The 22,555-nt window shown below is 39.9% G+C and overlaps 1 protein-coding gene across 2 annotated transcripts in view; it reads left to right on the top strand.

Annotated features, from left to right (window-relative positions):
- LOC121961985 (uncharacterized) overlaps window positions 1-22,555 on the top strand; it is a 233,782-nt gene that overhangs the window by 17,548 nt on the left and 193,679 nt on the right. For both annotated transcript variants that reach the window (XR_015775785.1, XR_015775786.1), the window contains exon 4: window positions 18,107-18,154. The gene's annotated coding sequence lies outside the window, so the exon portion shown is untranslated. The remainder of the gene's footprint in view (window positions 1-18,106; window positions 18,155-22,555) is intronic.

Raw genomic sequence — 22,555 nt, 5'->3', positions numbered from 1 at the left:
ATATCAATAAGAGTTTTTTTTTCCCTCTGTGATGAAAGCAGTGTGTTTCGGTGCCCCGGTGCTGAACTGTGCGTCTGTGCGTGATTATGAGAAGAGAGAGGAATGTGGTTCACTAACAACACGAGCCCCGAGGATGGTGCCTTCTCAGGCTGTAAAACACATTCTGGTGCTGTTCACACACACACACACACACACTCACGCACACACACCATCAGCGAGACGGGACGCCCCGCTGGTTTCAAACTCAACAGCTGTCGGAGTGTGAAACCTGATAAAAGCTGAAGAGACGAAAGCGTCGGCGCAGCGGAGCTCGTCCAACTTTCGATAATAAGGTGATACTTTACTGATCCAGCGGGGGTCAAAGGTCAGAGTTAAGCCGCGGAGCAGCACCCCTGGAGCTGGAAGAGATTTAGTAACTCGCTCACTAATGCATCACTAATCAATATTTTATTTTATATGAACACTAAATCAAAAGACTTGTGAGAAAGTGAGAAATCTGCGCTCGCTGTCTTTAGCAGTTAAGCTCTGATAAAACCACCGAACACCAAACTGAAGATTAATGGCCTCTGCACACTGAGTCTGTTTTTTCATCCCAAATCCTCACACGTATATAAATGAATGAATAAATGAACAAATCTTTATTTAGAAAATGTAAAACTAAAACTGAAATAAAAGCAAGCAAACCTAATAGCAAGTGCAGTGAACAAAAAGGAAAAAAGGCCTTTACATCATTGTCAGTAACAAATACTTAAGCCACAGTGTTCAGGCCAAATGCAAATCCACTCTAATGAATCAGACTCGGCAGTCAAACACGAATATTCTGCAATTCGTTTCTTTTCCATATCATGGGCCAGATCCACAAACAATGGACTGCACCAGCTAAAAGGACTGTGATTTGCACAGGATTAGTACCAGCAATCTTATTAACATCAAAAATAGTTGTAAAAAAGGTAAAAAAAAAAATTGACAACTGAGAGGAGACTCCCGTGTCTTGTTTTTGCAGATTATGCTGACATTTAAGTGAAAATGTGAAAACCGCTGACACGATCTTCTGTACGTTGATGCTCCACTTACGGCCGTGAACTCTGGTCCTTATGAACACGCCTGCCACTTTAGGCAGCATTAAAGTCTTAAGAGCAGAGCATAACATCATCGGCATTAACCCTAATGATCTATAAATATGACTGACTTTTATGACGACGCCAATATGTTAATATTTTTATTGCATTATCAGAAACAATACCCCCATAAACAAGTATTATAAAAGCCTGTCTCCTAAAACGTGTTTTAGGATCTCTCTCAGTTTATATCTGGTGACGCCATGCGGCAGGAGTCACAGAGAGCATGTGTCACCCCGGGCGCCGCGGGGCAGTAATGACCCGAGGAGAGTGAATTTATCAAGCGGGTCGATACAGAGGCTGAGTGGAGGGTCGGGGTCAGCTCCTCAGTCTGAGAGTCGGCTCTTATTATTCACTGTTAGATATTCGCATTGATCGCACTGTTGTTGAGGCGGAGAGAGCGGAGGAGCTCGTTGGTGTAATTTACAGCTCATCAGAGGTCGCAGGGGCCGCCAGGACATGATGATGTCATGCAAACAACAATCTGTGGCGTGGCCGGTGTCTGTGGCTCGTTCAGACACGCCGGAGAGCACCTACAGTCCATCGCAAATAGTTTTAATCCCAGAAGAGTAAATTAAACGAGATCTGCATGATGCTCACTATCATAAACATCTGCGTGCATCATAACTGAATCCATACGATACTGAAAAACAAGTCTCCCACATATAATACCCCGGAGTACATTATGACTTTGTATGATGTTGTGCTGTAAAGCGATTTGGTAGACCAGTGATACCGAGGGCCTCCCAGTCATTTTGTAGTTAACAATAAACATTAATGTATTCCCAGTGGGTATTGTTTTGTACTTTTAGTATACATAGTATACCAGAATCTATACAACAGCATCAAAACAGAGCCTGTTTATCAAAAGAAGTGCCAGCGGACAATCCCCCACAGCCCCCAACAGAGGTCCTAGCTAAGCTCCTAATGTCCCAAAATCCCTGAAATGTCCTAAAATCTTCCAGAAATCCGAGAAGTGTCTTAAAATCCTAGAAATGTCCTAATATCCTAAAAACTTCCTATAATCCTAGAAACATCCTAAATTCTAAGAAAAGTCCTAAAATCCTAGAAATGTCTTAAAATCCTAGAAATGTCCTAATATCATAAAAACATCCCAAAGTCCCAGAAATGTCCTAAAGTCTTTGAAACATGCTAAAATCTTATAAATGTCCTCAAACCTTAGAAATGTCCTAAAATCCTAGAAACACGCTAAAATCATTGAAATGTCCTAAAATCCTCAAAACGTCCTGAAATCCTTGAAACATCCTAAAAGTATCCCTGCTGTACATCAACACCAACATGAACAGAACTTGACGGTGCTCCACGATGTACGATATCGTATAGAAATTATGACGAGTTCGTTGTCTTTTTACCCCCTAACTTGACTTTTGTTTACAATTTCTGGACCATTTAAGTTTTGTCTTTATGAATGTAAACTGACACCTTTAGATCTGAAGCTGCTCTTAGATGATTCGGTCCAATAACCAACCAATAAGTCACAAAAAAGTGAAGCCTTGAAAAAAGAAGATGAAGACTTTTAATTAATAAATGAATTAAAAGAAACTGATTAATGGACTCACATGGAGACACTGAGTCAATCTTAAAACAGAAAGAGGTTCACTGGACGAGTGCGTGGGCAGAAAAATTGATAGAGCTGTCAGCTTTTCCAAACAGACAGATCCCATCCTCCAGTTTATCATTAAAACACACACACACACACACACACACACACACACACACACACACACACTGCAGGGGTCTTGATATACGAGGTTGCGGTCATGTGCTGGGCTTGCAGTTGCCGCCGGTGACGATTGAATCACAGACCACGATGATGTCATATCTGTCTGGCTTGATAGTGTGTGTGTGTGTGTGTGTGTGTGTATGTGTGTGTGTGTGCCTGCCTGTGTGTGTGTGTGTTTGTTTGAAAGTTATAAAAACCGACTGACCTCAGCTTTACAGTAAATCTCTCCCATTTTCTTTTCGTTGTCTCAATTTTTCACCCTAAAGATGAGACCTGATGCCACATGTGCAATTACTGGCAGTGAACTCAGCCTGCGGGGCTGATATATGGGGAATTACCCAGGATTACCTCGGCCGCCATTACTGAGAGCATGAGAAGAGACGCCGTCATATTTAATAATGGAAATCGTGATGTGCGCTCATGATTTTTAAATGAGGGTTTTAGGGAAAATTAATGGGAAGACCAACATTTATTACCTTCCTTCTAATAAACTGGCACAAGTCAGGATAGAGGGGATGTTCAGTATACTGAGGCCGCGGGATGAACTTGTTTTTACCAGCCGAGGGGGATGCATGATGTCGGGAAGATTTTGATCCGGGATTGGTGTATATGTGACGTACATGAAGTGGATGTTTTAGACAAAAAGTTAATGTTTGCAGTGAAAATTTGGAAACTTAAATGGATAAAAGCTCAGAAAAAATAAGCAGTGGCTTATTAACGTAACGTCCTATTTAATGCTTTGAAACCCTAACAAACTGACTTGATTTCTTTCAAAAACATGGTAAGAAGATGATGAGCAACTTAAGAAATTAACTAAAAATTAACAACAAAAAGTTAAAAGTAGCACAAAAAATAAATGTAAAAATCAAACATACACAAGGAAATGACCTAAAAGTGAAAATTGAAAAAATATAAAATATAATAAATAAATAAATGTATTAAACACTCTGCAACACAGTTCAAATATATTATTTTAATAATTATAAATATACTTTCTAGACACTTTTTCCCATTTTTTTGGTGATAATTTTCCAATATTCTCTCTCTACCAGTCTCTCTATAAAAAAAAAACCCAACTAGTTTCCTCGTCCCTTTTTACTGATTTCTGGCAATTTGCCCATTTGTCTGAATAAAATTAAACATATTTCCTCACATTTTAACATTTTAAATGCTTGTAAAAGGAGTCTGAATGCAGCTGAAGAAAAAATGTTTTTTCATCAGTTCATTTCCCTGTTTTTTCTTTGTTTTTGATTTCATTTTTCAACCATTATTTTTGTGTGCAAATTTTCTTTTCTTGTACCTTTTTTTTTTTTTTACTAATTTATTGCTGATTTTGGGTTATTTCTTCTTAAATTGCTCGTTGCCAACTTCCCTAAGATTTCAAAGGTTAAAGTGAGAGCACATCAGTTGATAGGAACTGTGGTAACTGTAACTGTAGTTTGCACCGGAGATACTTGACTGTCCGTCTCTCAGCCCTGTGTTGGCCTTCACCAGTCCGTCCTTAAATATGGTCCTGCAGGTGGTCCGCCTGTTATTGTCCTCCCCAGGTGTCCAAATATGAAGACGCTGAAAGACGAGACAGATTCCTCAAAGGGATGAAGGCTGTAATAGATATTTCAGGACAGATGCGCACTCTGATAGATGTCACGCAGGTTATTTGCAGGTATTAGGGTCAGGTGCAGCGGACAGACGCTTCATTATCATCCCAATCCTCCACCTTTAATCAGAGCGTCAATCACCTCTGTCATCTTTTCCTTTCTCTCATCCCTCTTTCATTTCTCACCTCGTTGGAGAAAAATCTGCACACGTCTGTCAGGTGATATAGCAGTGTGAGGATGATGTAGTGACAAAAATGAAAACTTATTTCAGAGTTTATGTGTGGCGACGTCTTTTCCCCTCTGTCTCCATTTACTCAGCCATGACTCACTCTTGCCTTTTCTTTCCACTCTTCTCTCTCATCGTGGTGTCATCCATCTCTCCGCACCTTTGTTTTAACATTTTTTCATCGACAGAAAAGTAATTTGTTCTCCTCTGATCTCTTTTTGCTTTTATTATCCGGCGCACGGTGGCGACACACAGACGCAGTTAATTGGCGTCCTTGTCAGAGCAGTTGAACTTTTACAGAAATTTCTGTCAGCGACTTGAACTTTCGCCACACGTGTCAAACTGTTGTTTCTGGTTTCTCAGTACGATGAAAGCTCAGTGACCAGCCAGCGTCCGCCAACCTCTTTATCCCTCTACCTCTGTCAGTGTAGTTTGATCTCTGGACGTGTATCTATGAGTGCACAGATAAATCAGTTCATGTGGCTGACATGAATATGAATTAAATATGTATGTAGACATATCACAGGAGGGAAATGTTTCATATTAAAGCAAAACTTATACAGGGAGACCGACTTTGTTCCTCTAATTTGATTCAATTCTTACTTATTAGGTCAAATATGCACATTTTACTGCATATAAGTTAGCTTACACTTACAGATAGCACTTTTTAAGCTGCAGGCTCATGTAACAATACAATTGGATGTTTTTGCTCTTTTTCTTTGCAAAATGTCTGCAAATAAGTATTGAAATCATCTTTAACACCAGAAAAGGTTTATAAGGCTGGTCTACAAATTCTCTCCATCTAAAAATTTGGCTCCAGTTGCCAAGTTTTGGCTGATCCAGTTTCCAAAGATTGAAGACAAGAAAAACACAGGGACACAGGGGGCGCATAGGGCTCTCTCTCACTTAACACTGAAACTCCGTGGCACATGGTGTCTCTCGCTCACCTGACACACGGTGTCTCTCTCTCACCTGATCCATGGTGTCTCTCTCTCACTTGACACACTGTGTCTCTCTCTCATCTGACACACGGTGTCTCTCTCTCACCTGACCCATGGTGTCTCTCTCTCACCTGACACTGAAGCTCTGGGGCGCAAGGTTACTGCAAGGTGTCTGTCATCTCCCCCTCCTGCCTACCGAATCTCTGATTATTCGTTTTTGATCAATGCGGAAGCTCTGTAGCCCAGAAAATGGTGTTAGGAACAGCCCTAGTAAACATATGAATAAAAGAGGCTAGAGGTGGTTTGTTTTTAGGACTCCCGATTTTAAGCCTTGAGTTTGGCGTTTTGACTGGTGCCATCTGGGTCAGAAGTGACCTGAGGTGACCATATTTGGACAAATTTTAACTTAAGAAATATATAAAAATTCCAGAACAGCCGCTGTAATTCATAATTGCTCTTTAGTACCAGGCTGTAAACATATTTTATCTGCGCTGTAAAGTTGGATATTTTATGTGGGTATTTACTCGCCTTGGGAGTGGCTTCAAGTGGCCATAAGAGGAAGTTTTGGCACTTTGGCACTGGCCTACTTTTTCAACCCAGAGGGCTAATGTTTGGGTTGCACTGTAACTTTTTAGAAGTTTTTCTTGAAATGCTCACAGGGAAGGTAAGCAATGGAATTATTCGAATTTTGGACTTTTTATTCTCCTAAAAATACTCCATTTCATGACATGCTTTGCTTAAAAATATCACTTAGGTTGCAAAGACTCTATACTATACTATTGAAACTTTCTAAAAGAGTTACGCTTGGGGATTTTAAAATAAACAATTTTAATTTTTTTTTTCTTTATAGAATTGAACCTTTTAATAGTGAACTAATTTTTGGCTAAAATCCATTAACATGATATGGAGTAAAAATCAGTGATTCTTTTTTGTTTATTTTTTCTTTTTTGGAGGGAGATCAGTGGCTACATTTTATTTTTGTTTTTCTTCCACAAAAGTTCAGTTTGCTCTTTAATGAAATTTATAAAACGCAGACCACAGCAACAAGATCACAGCAGCAGTAAATACAATCAGTAGTTTCTACCAAAATGTGGGTGAAGGTTTACCTTGATCAGCCACTGGAGGTCGTGTGGTCACCTTCAGAGTCACCACTGCTTGCATCCTTTCTTCCTTCTTGCCACCCTGTATCCATCCATCCTTGACGGTCAGACGCTGGCTGTGTTTTTGCCTGTTTTTCTTTTTTTTTCCGGCCCCTCGGTGCTGCCTCTCCGCCCCTCTTTTCCATTCCATTCTTCCTCTCTCACTCTCTCAGCAGAAAATGCTTTATTGTGGTTTTTGGTGTTTCGGTGGAATTATTCCTCCTTACCCCCCGAGCTTTGGCAAATGATGGAATAAGCCCATGGTAATTCCTCAGCGCCAACCACAAACATGCTCTCTCCCCCGCTCAAAGTGTGTGTTCGTACATGTGTGATTGTGGGTGCTGTGTTTGCTCTCTGACGTCTATGGAAAAGAGTTCCCTCTCTCTTCGCCTCGCCCCCCTGAAGCAGGCTGCAGGGTCATATATGTGTGACAGAGAGAGGTAACTGTAGTGCAGAGAGAGAGAGTGAGCTGGTCAGAGAAAAACCAGCTTTGCATTTACGGCGTGTAGCACCGTGAGATTTCAGCCAGTATGACTTTTTAATGACAACTGCATGACTGATGTTACTTTTTCCACTTATCTCCTCACTTGCTTTACAGCACGTGTGATTATAGCTTTGACAAACAACCAGGATTTGTCCACAGTTTGGCGTTCCTGGTGCACGTCCCAGAAAATCACCTGTCAATCAAACAGCACGACTGGGACTTTGTCCTCTTTGGAGGTTTTCTGACGTTTTCTTAGTTTTTGTTGATGGTGAGTTCAGTTTATTCAGAATGAGCAGAAAATGTAAACTCAGGCTTCGTGGGCCAAATCTGGGGCCCAATAGGGTGCCGTGTGATCCCTCAGCCATTTTCTTATTCGCATTATAAACAAAGTGATTCCCACTAGGAATTGTTTTTGTACTTTTAGTGTACATAAGGTGCCAGGGTGCATAAAACTGCATCAAAACAGAGCTTATTTATCAAAAAAAGAGAGCGGGGAGGATCCTCCACATCCCTCGACAGAGGTCCTCGATGACCTAAAATACTAGAAATGTCCTAAGATCATAGAATCATCCTAAAATCTGAGAAATATACATAAACCTTTATATTTTTGCGTGTCAGACTCGTAGTGTTTTACAGTAATAACTGCTTTCACTTCTTTGCTGTTGCTCTCGTCTACTCTAGATTGTAAACAGATCGTCATGAACTGGAAATATAATAAATTCAACATGGCGGTCGGTGGTAATGGGATTCATGGGAATGTATTTAAGGGCATACAAATAAAACTTTGAGATGCGTCTCTCAAATATGTTTATTATGGAGCTGAATTCCATTTCAGGCCTGCAGAAACGGATTACACGCTTCCATTTTTCTATTTTCTCACACAATAGACATTAAAAAGCAAACATGAAACCTGATGCGAAAACAGAGAGAAACAATAAATGCTACTCTGAGTTTGTTTCTGGCGAGATGAATTCGCTCTGTTGTGAAATATCATTACTGTGGCCTTTTTAAATTAAGACACACACACACGCACACACACACACACGTTCAGTCAGTCCTGAGTGTGACCCCGTGACCCGAACATGTACATGTCACTGGAATGCCTCGTAGCCGAGGTGCTGAGAGCTCATTTGTGACTTTGTGTGTGTGTGTGTGTGTGTGTGTGTGTGTGTGTGTGTGTGTGTGTTGTAAAGGTGTCGAAAGATCAGTCACAGGGTCCGACTGTACCCTCTCGTGCTAAACAGTCCCAGCTGAGGTACCAGGGTCACATCACATACACACACACACACACACACACACACACGCACACACAAGTATGCAAAAATATTCCCTTACCACTACCACATTTTTGAGATACATGAAATTACACTCATGACATGCGTGTCCACCAGCAACTAAAACAACTGTAAAATTGTGGAACATGTGTAATTCATGGTAGACAAATTAAAAGAGATTATATGAGAAACTTATATGATAATCTGTAAAAAAAAACAAAAAAACAATACAATGCATAACATTTTTTTCTCTCAAAAGATGTCAGAAATTATCCTTAAGATAACTCTTACGAGCTGAAACAAATCTCCACTTTTGCCAGAAACCAGATCGGCAAAATACGAGTATTCAGAAAGTCACTGTATTATTCATTCTGTTGAAATAAAGCCTGAACATGAATGCACGTCAGCTGAGTTTCACAGAACCTTGACATCCATTGTCAGGGAGTAACATTTGAAAGCACATTATTCAAAGCACAGTTGGACACTTTTCCCATTCCCTAAAATGACTTTCCCACCTGTGAACAATCTTTTTACATGTGAAATTAAGTTCTCACATGTCAAACCAACGCTCTGATGTAGGAGGTCAAACAGATTTAGAGTCGTGCTACCACTCTCTCCAACAGTGATACTCAGCATGCGGTCTGTGGGCCAAATCTGGTCCTCTATAGGGTGCCAGGTGCCCCCCCAACCCCAACAGAGGTGCTAGTTAAACTCCTAATGTCCCAAAATCCTACATGTATCCTAAAGTCCTATAAATATCCTAAAACCCAAGAAATGTCCTGAAATCCTTGAAACATCCCAAAATCGGAGAAATGCCCTAAAATCCTACAAACTTCCAAAAATCCTAAAACCATCCTATTATCCCAGTAAACTCTTAAAATTCGAGAGGTGTCCCAACATCTTAGATATGTCCTTAAATCCTCCGAAACTCCTAAAATCCAAGAAATTACCTCAAAGTCTAGAAATGTCCTAAAATCCCCAAAATATCCAATAATCTGAGAAATGTCCTATAATCGGAGAAACGTCTTAAAATCCTAGAAATGTCCTAAAAAAACTAGAAACATCCAAAAATCCTAGAAACATGGGGCTGCTGCAATTGGCCCCTGGCCTCCTGTCATTTTGCAAAAGTGGCCCCTAAGCAGCAGGTTGAGTGTCGCTGTGGAGGCTGAAAGGATTTTTGTTGAGTGAGTGAGGGAATCTAAATGTTTCACAGCAAACCAAAAGAGGTTTATTTTGATTCATAAATACTTGTACATGCTTTTATAGTCATGTGGTATGTTTTTTGGTCCCCACAAGAGTAGAAAAACAGGAGAAGTGGTCAGCTGGAGGGCTGTGTTTTTAAAGTGGTCAGGGGCGGAGTTACAGTCAGGTTCAGGTCAGGGCGAGAGGAAAGGTCGACCATGAGGTGCTGACTTAAAGACGGGGTACAGGTTAAGGGAGGTCATGTAGTGGCGAAGGGATGAAGTGTGTGTGTGGGTGTATGATATGACATAATTTGTTTGTCCAAATTTGTGTGTGTGTGTGTGTGTGTGTGTGTGTGTGTGTGTGTGTGTGTGTGTGTGTGTGTGTGGGAGCGCCACCAACCTCGCTCGGCCAGTAAATCTGACAGAACATTTGTTTGGCCTCTGAACCATGATGGCCCCTCAGAGTCCTCTTTCTCTTTCTGTGTTTGGAGACGTTTCACGAGGCCTGCTGAAGCCATCAGCGAGGAGGAGATGAAATAGTGAGCAGGAAATAGATGGGATACAATGCAAAAAAAAAAAGAAACCGAAAACCAAATGATAAAACGAGAGCAACTATAAGTGAATGCTGAGCTTGTCAGATTAAAGCTGCTTTTACCGAAAGTTACAGAATAGTGATTCAGGGTTCCCACACGTCCCGGGGAAAACCTAGAAAACAGTTGACCAATTTTCCAACCCTGGAAAACACATGAAAGAGAAAATAACCTGGAAAATCTTGTGATGTCCTGGAAAATTATTTCAGCTCTGTCCTATTTTCCTTTAGCTGAGAATAAACTACTCGGCTATCTGTGAGAGCACCCAAAAACAGATAACATTGCCATCGGAAAGGGCTAAGATGTGTTCATGTTTCCACTCCAGTAGTCCCATTACGGAACTGAAACTATGCCCTAAAATCCTAAAAAACAGTCCCATAATCGTAGAGATGTTGTAAAATCCTAGAAAGGTCGGAAAATCCCGACAATGTCTATAATGTAAATTTTGTGAATCCCAGAAATGTCCAAAAATTCTAGAGAAATTCTAAAATCGTAGAAATGTCCTAAAATCCTAGAAATTTCATAAAATACCATAACTGTCCTAAAATCTCAGAAATGGCCTAAAATCCCCCAAAAGTCCTTGCTGCTTAGAAATGTCTTAAAATCCTGGAAATTACCTAAAATCATAGAAACATCCTAAAATCCCCAAAATGTTCTAAAATCCTAGAAATGGCCTAAAATCTTAGAAATGTCATAAATTCCTTAAAATGTCCTAAAATCCTAGATAGTTTCTAAAATCCAAGAAACGTCCTAAAATCGTAGAGATGTCCAAAATCCTAGAAACGCCATAAAATCCGACATGTATGTTGCTGCAGCGACTGGCCCCTGGCCTTCTGTCATTTTGCATAAGTGGCCCCCAAGCAGATCAAATTGAGGATGTCTGCCATCAACTGAACATCTTCTCAGAAAGTTTTCCACATGGAGAAACATATTTGTGTCACACCACCGAGATTATCACTGAAAATGTCCCGGAAAATGATCCGGAGCGTCGGGGAGGAAGCTTGTGATTGCACTCCCTGAGGTCCACCGTGACCTTACAGGAACTGATGATGATTGACTAATGCAGATTAAGTTCAGCTGCTTTTTTAGGTTTTCCTGGGTTGATGGAAACTGCACTTTTTGTGGTATTTCAAACGCTCACAAACACTCCAAAGTTCTGGCTGATGGACACACGCAATAAAACTTAAGCATCCAGTCTTCCTCCGGGCTCCCTGTCCTCCTCCGGTGATGGTCCACGGCTCCGTAATGACCACGACTCCCGTATAGCAGAACCACTCTCCTCTGCACTCTTCACCCCTGGGCTTTTAGGCGGAGGAAAAAAGAAACGAAGAGAAATTGCAAAGCGGGCCGTGATGGGAGGAAAGTATGTGGAAGGAAATGAGAAAAGGAAAGTGCAAGACAAGAAGAACGTCAGTGGCATTTTCCCCCGTGCACTCTTCACCTCCAGGATGGGAGAGGTGAAAAAGGCAGCGAGGGAGGGATGAGAGCTGGAAGAAGAGACTGGAAGACGAGCGATGAAGAAAATGTGAAGATATGGAGGGAGGAACACAATAGAGAAAAGAGTGTTTTTAATTGCCAGTGTGTTTGAAATGCATATTTTCTTAAAAAGAAAACCAAAATTTTAAATGAAAAAAATTAACAACGCCAAAACTTTTTCTTCAAAAATAAATGCACATTTTTAAAGTAAAAAAAAGGCATTTTTTTGTCTTTAAAAATCACCAAAAATGTTTTAAAAGTTTTTTTTTTTCTTCCATTAAAAATGTTTTATAGCCCTCCTTAAAGCCAAGATAAAAGACACTGGTCCTTCCCCAGCGCTAAAAAATGATTCAATTTATTCACCTCCAATCTTGTTCTGAATTCATGCTTTATTAAAATAATAAATTAAATCTGTGATATAATGATGAGAAAGAACAGAGAATCATATCGGTGGTCGTTTCAGAGAACGTATCGGTTTGAAAGTCATGTAAATTTATTGTTAAAAATGTGTATGAACCCTGAACAGTTCTGGGAGGATTTTAACGAGCGTGTTGGGGTCTCAATAGAAACCGGGGGCCCTCTTTAGAGAGAGAGACCGTATATTTGCGGGTGTGTTAAACACATTGACCCCGAGTTTCCCATCGAGCGGAGAGGGCGATGAGCGGAGAGCGGCCGGGAATACGAGATGACAAGATGAAATAAACATTGAAGAAATTGAGTGAATGAATCGGAAAATAATGAGGCTCTTTTTAACCGTTGACGGCCACTCTTTGGCCAAAGCACGCCGGTTGTTGTGTTACTGGAAGAAAAAACAAGAAACTCCTCCGTCAGGTCAACAAGAGGCTACAAGTCGGAGGCCGCCATCGCAGAGTTCCTGACCTTCCTGTGCCTGTAACAGCAGCCTTATGAACCCTCATCACTACATTATGAAGCCTCTCCACCACGCTATGAACTCCCCGCGAGCCCATCAAGGACGCTCTTACGAGCCCCCGAGCGCCTTTTAAACTACGATTTCCCAGGCAGGCCCTTAACGCTGCACAAAGGCCCTCCTGTCACCCAAACGGACACCAAAACACCTCTCCGATCACACGGAGGAGCGGCCTTGTGGTTTGGAAGCTGTGCTGTAGCTGCAAGGTCACGGGTTCAATCCCTGCGGTGGTCATTCAGTGAGACGCTACCCTCCGTTTGACCCTTCGGAGGCTTTTAACGTAATCATTTCCCAAAGCAAATTCCAATAATGCAATAAAACAAGTGCAGTGGAGCCTGTAATGTAATAAGACGCAAAGACAATATCAAAATAACAATATACTGCATCGTTAAGTTAATTTCTTTGTCATTAACCCCAATCTCAAGCCAATTTTCGATGTCGAATGTTTAATCCTTTGAATGCTGGATCGACATAAGTTTTTAGACGCCTTTCATTAGCATTTATTTATTTGAAACCAGAGCAAGTTGTTTTGATTTCTTTTGAAAACATGGGAAAGAAGCAGTGAGTCACTTGTAAGAGATGTCTCGCAAATTGTGAGAAATTAGGAAAAGCTGACAAGAAAATGAACTGAATTTTAGTAAAAAATAAAAATAAAAAAGCGATAGAAAAAAGAGAAGAATATGAAAAAACACTTAACACACTTAACACATTAAAAAATTATTAATTCTAACATTTAATTTAAGTAAATTTAAATTTTAGCACTTTTTTCATGCCATTTACTTTCTTTTAAATGACTATTTTTGTTCTTTAAAAAAAACATTTTCTTTCTTTGTGTGTCTTGTTTTCAGGTAATTTTGTTGACCCCCAAAAAAAAAAAGTACAAGAAAAATTGTGGAAAAAATAAGAAAAAAAGTGATAACTATTTTGCATAATAAATAATAATTGTAATTATAAATATCATTTTTGGACAGTTTTTAAAGCTTTGAAAACAAACCCCAAATCCACTAAATTCTTGCTATTTTTGGAAGAGTTTTTATTTGCATGTTTTTTTTTTTGGTTTTTTTTTACAAACCAATCTGCTCAGATTTTTGAGGTTTAAATACTTGTGATAGGGTCTGAATACAGCACAGAAAAAAAACGGTGATGTCAATCCAGGTTTTAAAGTTCCTGACCTTTGACAGCGCCTTCTGAAATGTCAAAAATGCAGCGGCAATCGATGAGAAAATAAGCCAGGGTTTTCTCATTTCCTCAAAAATTGCCTCTTCAGAGTCATATAAGGTTTTTGCAAGATGCTAATGATTTGTTTTAGCAGTGGGGGGGCTCTCGGCCAGCATGTTATAAATACCTCACGGGCCCCTCAGCAGCATCTTACGAGGGCCTTATGAACTGCTCGTGAACCCTGGGTCTTTTCCCAGGCACCTTAAAGTAAACAACACGGGCTCCTTAACCCCCAAGATGCTCGACTCACTTAACGGGACGGACACGTTAGCGCAGGGCAGCGCCCCAAATTTCCAGCACAACTTACCTGCGTTTACAAAAAACAAAGAAAATGGCATGTTTATTAATTTAATGACACTTTGACTTGGAAAATACAGAATTTATCAGGGCTTTAATAAGAACACCAAACTTTATTTCTTTACTTTTGACACATTATTATTATTATTATTATTATTATTTTTTTTTTTTACAGTTTTTGGACTGAGAACATTACGTTTTTGAGGTTAAATGATTCAAATTTATTTCAACGATAGACTAAAATAATGCACATAGGCACCCTAAACATAACCTTTTTATAAGATTTAACTATCGCTGAAATGATGAACTTATTAAACGATGAGTCCATTTGTGTGTTCCTGTAACTGGGGATATTCAACTGTGTTTACTTGGTGTCTGTATTTCTGGAGTGTTAGGATGTTTGTATGATTTCAGGATGTTTCAAGCAATTTGGGATATTTTTAGGACTTTAGGACGTGTGTTTTTAGGATTTAAGTGTGCTTCTAGGTAATTAGGATATTCATAGAATTTTAGGCTGTTTCTAGAATTTCGGGACGATTCTTAGATTTAAGGAAATTTGCAGGATTTTTGGGTGTTTGTAGAATTTTAGGACATGTCCAGGATTTTAGGATGATTCAAGGAAGTTAGGACGCATTTCAGGACATTTCTCGTGTTTTAGGACGTTTAAGAGCGTGCAGGGATCCTCCACTGGCACTTTCTTTGCTCTGACACCTTTTGTATACATAAAATACAAAAATAATTCCCAATGTGAATCACTTTATTTTTTTATTATGAATTAGAAAATGTTTGTTTGGCCAGATTTGGTCCATAAGCTGCTACTTTATCCATTAGTTGCAGCGCTAGATTAAACCATTATCCTCATACAGCCAGTTGCTCCACTGACCCTCCATGACGGCGCCAGATGTCCTTTCAGCTGCAGAGAGCCTTATTGGTGTCTCTGCAGCAAAGGTCCTCCATGTTACAGGCTAATTAGTTTGTCACAGCAGCCGAAGCCGTCTCCTCTGGCCCCCGTTCCTGTTTAACACGCCCCGAGAGCCTTTTACACGCATGTTCTCTTTACAGACACATGAAGAGGGTGTGAAAGTCACAAAAGAGGATGTGAAGTCCATGTTAACAGTGTGGGAGACACGACTTTTCCCACTCGTATAGTGACAGACTGTCAGACGAGGGTCAGCGACTTACAGTAACACATCTCTGTGTGTGTGTGTGTGTGTGAGTGTGTGTCGGGGTATGAGTGTGTGTCGGGGTGTGAGTCACCCAGCTAAAGGCCGATCCCTGTGCCAGCTCTCTGTTCTGTGTCACTATTAGAGAGCCGCTCGGAGTGAACACATCATTAAACCTCAATAAAAAGCCTTTATTCACCCCCAAATTATTACAGCAACATGTGTGAAGCAAGAGTGTGTGTGTCGAGGGTTGTAAATGAGTGTGTAGCAGTACAGTACACGAGAAAGACACACTGGGAGGGTTCACAAAGAGTGCTGTATTCCTCTTATAAAAGCCTTTGTGTTTAGTAATATTCTTGGAAGACTGTGTGTGTGTGTGTGTGTGTGTGTGTGTGTGTGTGTGTGTGTGTGTGTGTGTGTGTGTGTGTGTGTGTGTGTGTGTGTGTGTGTGTGTGTGTGTGTGTGTGAGCGGCGGTTGGTCCAGTCATGTCAGTATAATGGAGCATGATGACTTTTTGCTGAAGGTGCCAGAGCGAGAGAAGAAGAGAGAAACCTAAAGGCTCAGAGTAAAAAGCTCAGTAACACCAGAAGGTGGTGCAGCAAAATTCATCCATGCATGAAATACTTTGTTTTTAGTGAATACTCACAGGGCTGGTTTTTGTACTACTGTAGCCGGCGTAGTACAACGTGGGCGTGTACGTTTGTGTACTGTCTTGCGTCAACCGTTTTAAAAGTGAGCAAATTTGTTTTATTTCTTTCAAAAACATGGTGAAAGAAGGCAACTTGGCGAGAAATGTCCTACAAATTTCAAAAAATAAGTCAAAGCTGACAAAGAAAATGAGCTGGAAGTGGGTTTTAAAAAAGGGGGGTGAACCATTAGAAAATTAGCCAAACATATTGCAAAATGTCCAGAAAAAATATTTTTAAAATCATTTTAATTATATATTGAAGGGATAATTAATCAACCATAATTGGTCGTTAACAAAACAACTAAACATATTAAAATTAATCAATTAATCGATAGGATGTCAAACTATATGCAATATGTTTTTTTTGTTGTTTTTTTAAGTGCTTACAATTTGCAACCCTCATATCTGTCATAAACCTCATTTTTAATTTAAATTTTTTTTACAGTTATTGTTTATTTATTTTTTCCTTTTTTCTTTTTTTTGATAACTTTTTATTGATATCTTGTTCTTTTTTGCGCCCTGTCTTTGAAGTTGGTCATTGCCATCTCCCCATGTTTCCAAAAGAAGTCAAACCATTGTGCTCAGGTTTTTTGATTGTTTTTGTTGTAGACAATTAGCCTGGCACTGTTTGAGTTGTCCTGATGTGGTAAACCACACCCAAGTTTTTGAATAATGGGCTCCAGTGCAGAGCGAGAGCTGAAGTACAAATCACCTCATCCAGGAGGCCCATCTCATCCAGTGGGCCCAGTGCTGCTCGTCCACACGGCTCACCTCCACCAGGAGGAGAGTGTGTTACTGCGACTGACCCAATCACATGGAGCACTGCTGGCAGAACAAACACACACACAGAAACACACACACACACACACACACACTCTCACACTAATGCATGCATGCAAACTGGCACACAGTGTCTCTCTCTGACCCCGAGGCAGTCCCAGTCATGTGGTTGTGGGAATGTCGCTGGGATTTGTGTTTCAGTGACTGCAATAACAGGGATCAAATGGGAACATGTGGATGGAATTGCAAAACCCGGGGCAGAACACAGCGGTGCTTGTTTAGCCCCATTTTGATGTCGCTGCTTTCCATGAGGATTAGTTTTATGGCGTTTTTGTTTATCATTAGAGGGAACGCAGCGAGGAAAGTGCAGAGCCAAAGACGTGCGACAAAGCTTGTATAAGAAAGATCTGAAGCCCAAAACACACCACGTCCTCTCCGCTAACCGAAGCGTCCTCCAAAATATTCATGAAAACACACAGTTAGAGATGACTTTATCAACATTTATGTTTTTATTTTCAATCTGGAAACAAAAACTCGGTTTTCACACGTCATGTGCTCTCTCTCTCTCTCTTTCTCTTTTTTTCTAAATCTTTGACCTCTCTCTCCGGTCATGCTTTTCACGGTGAGATAATGGTTTAATTCGTCCTATATTTTCATTCATTTCTTTTGTACAATTTTACCTCTAACATCCATGCATGCAAAAAGTGTTTGATTTATGTCACAGTTTCTTATTTTTAATTGCTGTTTATTACAAAAAATAATTCAAACAACTAAATTTCTCTTATCGCTTTCCTTTTTTTTACCTTTATTTATGGCAACAGCCGTGGCCGGCCATCTTCCCATTCGTCTGTACACACATTCGGCCCATCTTTGTGTACGCGATATCTCAAGATTACCTTGGGGGAGTTTTAGCACAAACATCCTCTTGGACTCAAGGATGAACTTATTCGATTTTGGTGGTCAGACTTCAAGGTCATGTGACCATGCTTCTGTCTCATTCTTGTGATTGCGACATGTCAAGAGCAACTTGAGGGAATGTCCTTAATTTTAGCACAAAGTGCACTTGGACTCAAGGATGAACAAATTAGATTTTGGTGATATCTCAAGAACACCTTGAGGGAATTTCTTCAAATTTGGCACAAAGATTCACCTGGATTCAAGGATGAACTGATTAGAATGAATTATTGTGGCATTATTATACCCGTTTATTAATATAAATAAAGTCATAACACAGTTTCTTTCATATTGTCATTTCAGGTTTGAATTCCCTGCAGCTGAAGACTTCCCAATGCTGATCTACTGAAGGTAAGAGGGTTTTTTTGTATCATTAAAGCTGCACCAATGTTGACAAAGGTCAAGGTCACTGTGACCTTACAGCTGTCTCATTCTCATGAATGCATTATCTCAAGAACACCATGAGGGAGTTCCCTCAAATTTGGCACAAACGCTCACTTTGATTTAACGAATGAACTGATTAGATTTTAGTGGTCAAAGTTAAAAACATCTTTTTTGGCCGTAACTGAAGAATTCACTTGAATTGACTTGCTTTTTATACAGAGGTCAAAGGTCAGGTCGGGCTGCAAACAGGAGCCTGGAACATCCCACTAAAGTATGCGACCGCACGCTACTGCATTATTCATAGTTTTCAGTGTAACAACAGATGGCAGATCATCGTAATTCCTCGAATAGTTTGTTAGATTATCTAACCGTCTCGGCTGACACCGGCAGTGTGTTTTCACTTTGCTCTTTTATTTCCCAGCTCTGAGGTTTGTTCCCGTCACACGGCTGTCGTTTTGCTTCTATTGCTTTTGTGTGACGGCGGCTCGCGGAGTTGTGGTTTTGTTCTGCGACTTGTTTTTACGTGCTACGAGCTTGTTGCCTCTGTTTGAGGTGTGTGTGTGTGTGTGTGTGTGTGTTTACTTGTTGTCATGCGGAGAGAGGCTCGCAGGACAGTTGTGGCCATGAAATCTTTTATGCATGAACAGCACTTGTTGGAGAAAGCTGGTATTTCCTGCATTCGTACACACACGGTCCCCGCTGTCCTTTTGCCCTCGTCTTTTTTAAATTTCCTGCATTTAGTGTCTGCGATGGCTGGGCGCTTGTTTGGTTTGGTGGGGAGGACGGGGGATATAGGGCACTTTTCATAAAGGACAATACTTACAGAATCCTTCAGGCGAGGTCATGGTGCTCAACATTTCTTTAAAATCCTTTTTTTTTTGTTACATCCGTGACCTCTGTCAACCCGTTCATCCTCTTACTGCTAATAAATGATTTACGTTATCAGTATTCCTGTTGCACAAAATTGACTTACACCTGTTCCTAATATGCTGCAAGCAAGAGCCTATAATTTTTTTTAAATTATCAGATTATTGCATACATTTATGACATTGCCAGTTTTACATTTATACTCCTGTTTTTGTTTTCCTGTTTAAAAAGGAAAATATATTTAAAAAATGATATAAAATAAAATTGACCTATGTATATCTATTTATCATCTGTCAAGAAAAAAAAGAAAAATTAATGAAATGAAAAATATTATATATAAATATAATCTAATATAATAAAAAATAATAATTGAAATTAAATTTAAAAAAGGGGATAATAGAACAGGGATGTTAGATTTGGCTGTTCAGTATGAATATTCAATAATTTGGGTTTATTTTTTATATTTTTTATATTAAGTTTTAAAGTTTAAACACGGCTCAGAAGGATGTTCAGTATACAGTAATATTATTTTCTTTTTTTTTGTTTAAATCTTTTCAAAAACTTCAGCCCTGATCACGAATACCAAATATTTATATATTTTTGGAATTTTTAATCAGCGCTTTTTTTGTTTTTTTTGTTGAACCAAAGCTTTAGCAAGATTTAGAGAGATTGTGGCTTTTCGAAGTGCAGTTTTTTTGTGATGACGTTAACAAAAACATGTTGGCATAATGTACTCCAGTGTAATATGTGCTGCAACAAAATCTAACCCTCAGATTCAGATTCACAAACTTTCCCAGCTGGACCTGACGTCAGTCAGGAAAACCAGAATAATCTGCTCCTCTTCATCCGTCTCATCTTTCTTCTCTTTCTCGTGTTTTTTATTTACTCTGCGTTTCCATCCCTCCTTCATCTCTCCGTTGTTCCTCTCTGTGTAATTGCAGCACAATATAAACACCACGTGCATCAGGATACACAGGAAGGGCCGCACATGCAAATTACACACATAATCACACAAACACACGTGCAAAACGACATGTAACGGGAAGCACAAAAAACGGATCCAGCAGAGAGTTTTAGGCCACAAACGCCAGCGAGGAGACGGAGTTTCTCTGAGAGAGAAATCGTATAAAAAGTGTTTATTTTTCCCTCTCTGGCCTTTGATGGCCAACTGGATCCATATGGGCCTCGGCGGCTCTGTTTAGCTGCTGGGATTCAAACCCGTAAACGGTTTTCCACATGCCCCGACGCACAGGGTCACCTGTTCAAGTCCCGATTTCACCTCGTTTACGAGCGGCTTAAATCCCTGTCTCTCCCCGCGTCTTCAGATCCCGGCGGGTCAAAGGTTCAGATCAGGATCTTTTTATTTTGAGTTGCTATTCACTTAGTTTTTATGACAGGCAGCAGCTTTTCATGTGGCTCTTTGTCTAATGTTTTAATTCAACTGCCCATATTTTTACCAAATGTTTGGAGCGAAACCCTCCAGCAGGTCACAAGTTAAAATCCGATTGCGACATGTTGGCGGGTGATGACTTAAAGTGAAATCTCTGTTAGGAACCAAACTGCTGGTTTTGATTTTCAATCCGTTGTTCTATCTAACAATTAAACGCAATCACATTGTAATTACAAAACAGCGCAGACACAGTGTGACCCCAAAGCCACAGTTGTGTCTCCGTCTGTCTTTAACGGCCTCAGTAAGACGTCACAACTCTTGTTTTGAAAGCCGTAAAAAAAAGTCATTTGATTTGGTTTTTTGGTGTTGTTTTTTTCCTCTTGATCTTTTTTGGGTCTTTCTCCCACACAGACAGATGTAAAGGCTGCAGGACGTCTCTGTCTCTGTCTCCGTCAGCCACATCCATCCATCCCACTCGAGTTGTTGTTCCGCTGAGTTGAGCAAAAACAACAAACCAGGGGAGGCTGAAGGAGACAGAAAGATGAAAGCCTGATTTCAAGTCTGCAAAATTCACACAAACTTAGATCTAAACAGGGAGAAATTAAAAACATGTCCTCTTCAGATCACTGCAAAACATTCATCACTTGATTATTGTCCGTAATGCACAAAGAAGCAGCTTAATTCAGCAAAAAACACAGTTAATCCACCAAATTTATCTCCTCTTTTCTCTACTACATGTTCTTAAGAAAAAATTTTTTTTGGAAAAAACAAACAAAAAAAACCCCCAAAACTGCCAAAATGTTTTTGAAGACAAAACAAGGCCAAAGTTTTTAAAGGAAAACATGCCTTTGAAACCATTAATTGTGAAAGAGGAAAAAAATCACCCCAGTTTTTAAAATTAAATATGCATTTGAAACCTTTATTATTAAAGAGAAAAAAGTTGCCCCATTTTTTGTTAAAAAATTGCTGAAAATGTATAAAAAGAACCGACTGAGTATTGATGGTTGTTTCAGAGAATATATGGTCTTTGAAATTTGCCTCAAATTCATGGAAATGTGGTAAAAAATTGTAACAACCTTTTAAAAGAAAGATGACCAATTTGCCCCAATTCTTTAGAGAAAAAAAAAACGCCAACATTTTTTCAGTAAAAAAAGACAAAAGAATTAAAAGAAGAAACCATCCTTGGAAACCTTTAATTGTGAAAGAGGAAAAAAAACACCCCTTTTTGTTTAAAAAATGGACAAAAAATGTTAAAGACAAAAAACGGGCCAAAAACTTGAAAAAGAACTTAAAGACTGTCGATGGCTCTTTCAGAGAAGTTACGTTTTTAAAATATGCCTCAAAGTCATGAAAGTGTTTTGGTAAAAATGTGCATGAACCCTGAATACAGTGAGAGAGTAACTGTGTATTGTTCGGTCTGGAAGGTCTGAACAGGCGAAGTTGTGTTTTTGCATGATTTTTTTTAAAACCAGTGCTTGTGTGAATGGGATTTTTAGTTTTTGCTTGAAGAACTAACGAGTTAAACCCCCGTTTGACTCATACGTTTGGTCTACGTCTGAGCTAATGTGAGTAGCTGCTGGAATCGTCTTTTTTAGTCCCGTGCAGATCTTGACTCTCCACACCCTTCTCCTGAGGTCACCATTTTTCGTCTTCTTCTCCTCTCGTGGCCGTGCTTTACCTTTTCTTGCCGTCGGTTTTTGGGCTTGCAGAGATGAGTCAAACGTCGTCGCTCTGGTAGCCAAGACAGACACGGTCGGCTGGAAGAACACAATCACTCTCATTAACTCATCTCTCTCTCTCCATCTTAATTTTCCCTCTCTCTGTCTGTCTCTGTCCTCTCTCTTCAATGATGTGATAAACATACGCAGATGTGGATGACACACACACACACACACACACACACACACGCACGCACGCACACACACACACACAGAAAAGCCAAGTAGCAGCCTGTTAGTGTGTTGTGAAGCTTCATAATTGGTTCATTTATCTTCATGTTAATATAATGTGGTGGAGTCCATCTAACCTTCGCTGGGAGACGATTGGTTTCATATGTGAGCCTGGAGCATCCTCACACACACACACACACACACACACACACACACACACAC

This window comes from Plectropomus leopardus, chromosome 23 (assembly GCF_026936395.1).
Source record: "Plectropomus leopardus strain MGB_pleo_1.0 chromosome 23, ASM2693639v1, whole genome shotgun sequence".
Classification (NCBI taxonomy): domain Eukaryota; kingdom Metazoa; phylum Chordata; class Actinopteri; order Perciformes; family Serranidae; genus Plectropomus; species Plectropomus leopardus.
This window is presented reverse-complemented; position numbering and strand designations above follow the sequence as displayed.